Here is a 4,740-nt window from a genome sequence, read left to right as displayed (position 1 = left end):
AACAAGCTGCAATCATGTCCAAATCATTGAATTCTGCCTTTGGTTTGGATTAGAACTCTTCTGATCGACTCATTAGGTCAAATCTTCGATCCTACACCATAACATAGAGTTCTTGCATGGACTCGGTAATTGACGATAAAGCCCTTTTTGTTAATAAAATGAGTTTTAGGCATCATTTGCATGCCAAACTTTTTTCTACTAATATCATATGTTAAATAAAATATTTTAAACAGTTGAGACTGATCAAAATCTCAGATTTCCTTTTTCAACCCGATTATCGTCAAAATACCGACTTTTATGCGATTTAGGCGCATAGTATGGTTTAAAACCATATTTGGCACCTAAGACTTGTTACCTACTGATGTTATAAATAAATATTTATACTTTAATAGTAAGTTTAAGTTTTGAACTTAGATTTCAAAATTTAACCCTTAAAGCATATGTGAAATGACCAAAATGCCCCTACGGAGCACAGTTTGGCCATAAATGATAAATTTCACATATGTATGATATCTTACTGATATAACTTATTAAAATAAATATTTTTACTGATTATTTTAGACCAGAACCTCAGATTACTATTTAACCTCTTTTATAAACTTTAAAATGACCAAAATAACCTTACGGGGCTTAAATTGGTTTTAAATTCGTTTTGGGCTTAATGGAAGATATCTTACTGATGTCATATCATCTTTAAAGCATATTAACTTATGGAACCTATACACGACTCATTTGGTTACCCGTTATGCATATTCGTGTTCGGTACGGTTTATGTAACTAGTTTGCATAAATTAAACAAAACGGGTCAAACCTTATCATTTTTACTTCACAATCCAGAGTGTGTTTAGATTACCCATTATATACAAGTCTTCATACTTTTCGGGTCTAAAACACATTCTAATCCGGTCTTCGCTTAATCTTGCGTTTTGAACCGTAAACCTTTCATTTAAACTAACCGGTCTAAGTTTAAACTTAAATAAGACCCGTTAGGAATCTAATAGGTTATTAAAACCTCCGTTCCAGATTAGGAGCCCGGTAAAAGCTACTTGTACTTGCTGATTGATATACGACTGAGAATAAAATTATATTTTAGCTCAGGTAAATACTTTTAACTTATTTTCCCTTATAACGGGCTTAGGATACGGTATTATAATAATACCGCTTGGTCGGGTATGAAATCACTTAATCGGATTGTGATTAATAAATTTGCATAACCCGTTTTAATCTATTTTGTTTGATGCAATGCCTTTGGAGGGTTAATGACCGTGTCCTGGATATCCTCGGCTCATTCATTAGAAATGGCCACGACTTAAGCACGGGGGGTAGGCATACACCTGACAGTTGCGTATGTAAAACGGTATCTCACTTGTGAGGAAACTTCTTGTGGGCCTATACTAAGTGGTGTGCCTATTAATCTTGTCTCGGTTCTTCTAACCGGGCCCTGAACGGATGACAAACATACAAATCTGTATACAAGACTATTTTAAAATAATTTTCCCAAGTTATAAAAGATTAGTTGTGCCTTGTGCATTTAAATCAATTTTCTTAAATGTTTTCAAATGAGTCGGTTAATTGTATTTACCAGTGTAAACTAACGTATTTTTTCAAAAAGACGAAGTGCAGGTACTACGCATAACGGGGTGGAAACTCCAAGTATTAAATAAAGAGTCTTGCAAGCTTTTGATACTTAAAGTCTGTTGAACAATAATTTCTTTCTGTTTTAGATCCGCCTGTGGATCCATTTACAACCCGTTGTGTAATATTTTATTATACTTTCAAATCGGTTTGTATAATTACTTTTAGACTTCCGCTGTGCATTAAACTGTGATTAATTGTCTACGATGATATCAACTACGTCACGATACTCCCCATCGGGCCCACCGGTAATACGTGGAAATATCATCACACCCCCAAAATACCACAAGCGGAAACCCCCGCGAGGTGTGTGACGTACCAGGATCTAGCCACCAATCACATTGAACTTATAGGTATATTTAAATAAAACTTTCATTGATTAACATTAAGTGTTACACGTTACAAATAATTCACAGCATATAGCGGAAGCATAATTCATTCGTTAAGTGTTTAGAAACCACATGTAAAAACCATTAGTCTTATGTTGCGATTCCATGTATCTCGACCCATGACCACTCCAGCCTCCCAGACAGCAAGTTCCAACTATATGCACCTAAAGGCCTGCAAGGCCTGTAACAACGAATCAACAACAAAGTTGAGCGAGTTCACAGTTGGGTGTTCGTTTTAAGTTGTTTCAAAAACATAGTTTTTAGTTAGCTGGCTGACTTGCCGTGGGGGTTACCCCATAGTTGAAAATATGATTAACCAATTCCTTCTTCCCAAACCATAGCCAGTGGGGGCTTCCCCATGTGAACCACTAGACCCGTTATCATATCGACCACTGACTGAAGTAAGTTAGTGCCCTAGCGTCAATGTCTATCATCATTGACGTGCCCAGATCCATTAGTTCACGCTCGTCCTCTGCGGCACGGTGTGAGGCTTGTCAAACCTAAATAGCGCTATCTAACTAATGACCCGCTCGCCATTGGCCCGGTGATTAAGTCGATATAAAATGAGGGACTTCATGATAGAGTTTTTGGTCTAGTATCCGTGTTGTCACCCTTCAATAAAGATGATGTGTACGTAACCCCAAACCAGGAGATTATGCAGTTTCCAATTATACCATTATCATGTGTTGTCACCCTTCAATGAACAGGGTGTGTACGTGTTCCAAACCAGGATATCACGCAGTTTCGGTTTCAATCCTTTACCCTTCCCAACCCCTGGGAATCCCATGCCTTGTGGAAAGTGTGAACTCACCTCGGGTTGCTCGGCAGATACACAAAGAGGTCAATCAAGCTGCTAGTGGTCAACCACGTCCTAACATGGTTACCATACAAGTCAGGTCTAGGTTCAAGTAGTGCACGTAGGTTTACACATAAGCTAACAAGTCACAACACATAGCGAACATGGCAAACACATCGATCATATTAACAGTAACAACCAAGTACATATAAAACCCAAACTTGTGCGATTTAGATGATTCTACAAATAAAGCCCAATCGATGTCCGGCCCAACCTGTTGTGCGATCAGCACAGCCTTGTGCGATCCACAACCGATTGTGCGATCCATCTCAACCCAGCCCAATAAAGCATGCAGTCCATACCTGTGCGGCCCAATCATTTAACAGTTAACTAATCTTGTGCGGTCCATTTAACTTGTGCGATTTAGAATGACTTGTGCAATTGGGTTTTGGGTTGTACGGCCCAACAACGTAACAAGGTTTAATGTATAGTGCGACCCACTATATTGTGCGATCGGCACCATCTTGTGCGATCCACAATATATTGTGTGGTTATGCAAGACTAGATTGTACTATGTGCTTCACTCAGTTGTACCTAGCTTATGTGGTTGCCCTTGTGCAATCCAAGAGCTTGTACGTTCAGCTCTTGTGCGACAAAGGGACTTATGCGATCAGATCAGATCAGATCTTATGTGATCTGATCTTATGCGACCGAACAAGCTTGTGCGATTAGTTATGCATTTTCCTTAATTCATGCAAGTTAGTTACACATTTCATAATTATCCAATTTACAGCAATTAAATTCTCTATCATATTTGTAGTAATTTGTAACATAAATCAAGATCTAGCAATTTGTTCAAACAGATCAAACAGTGTATGCCCTCTTGATTTCATATAAACCCTAGCTAACATGAAGAATTCATCATCACCAAAACCGGATCATAAAGCATTATTAACACTTAAATCCTATTTCATCATGAAACTATCAATACAAACATTATACGACTTAGATCAAACATACTTATATATCATCGTTCCCTTCTATATACCAATCAACTAATCAAGGCACATTCAAACGAGATCAACATAAACCATCATGCAAATCTACTAACAGAACGGTTCTATCATATTCAAAAATTGAAACCCTATTTCCAAATCAACCATCAAGACTTGTATCGATAATACGACTAGCATTTAACCCTAGTTTCTTATGAGATCATAGCAACCACAACATGATTATCCTACAATCAAACAATGATGAAATACTAACCGATGGAAGGGTAGGGCAAGATTGTTTCGAACAAGAAGATCTTCGAGAGGGAGGACTGCCGTCGGGTTCCAAAAGAATGAGAAGAGCTTAGGGTTGATAAACTTTGGATGCTAGATAGTTATGGGGTTTATATATTGACATCCCTTGGTGCCATCGAAAACAATAGGGGCCGACCCATCATGGGCTGCCATTTGGGTCTTGGATTCGGATCATAAGTTGGGCCGAGAAGAAGGAACGTGCGATCGGGGTATGTGGCCCAAAAAGGAGTTGTGCGAACGAGCATATGTTGTGCGATTAAGATTCGTTATACACTTATATTTATAATACAACCAAACATAACACGTAACATTCCACCTATAATCATTCCATTAAAAACAACATATCAAACAACCACACAAAGTTCACAAATGTCACATTAAGCGCAAATATAAAATCAAGCGTAGCGAAAGGTTCCAAATTACGAGTTGTCATATCATTCCCAAGTTGAAAGAAATTTCGTCCCGAAATTTAGCACGTAGTCACTGAAGAAGCTAGTTAGGTTGCGTGTTTTTTCCTGGTTTTCCTGGGGTGTCATATCCTTCCCCCGTTGGTTTGGAATTCCGTCCCGAAATTCCGCAGTAGCTTCAGCCTCTGTAGCGGTTTCATTTTTCT

The sequence above is a fragment of the Helianthus annuus genome, chromosome 10, assembly GCF_002127325.2.
Source record: "Helianthus annuus cultivar XRQ/B chromosome 10, HanXRQr2.0-SUNRISE, whole genome shotgun sequence".
NCBI lineage: Eukaryota > Viridiplantae > Streptophyta > Magnoliopsida > Asterales > Asteraceae > Helianthus > Helianthus annuus.
Note: the sequence above shows the minus strand (reverse complement) of the source record.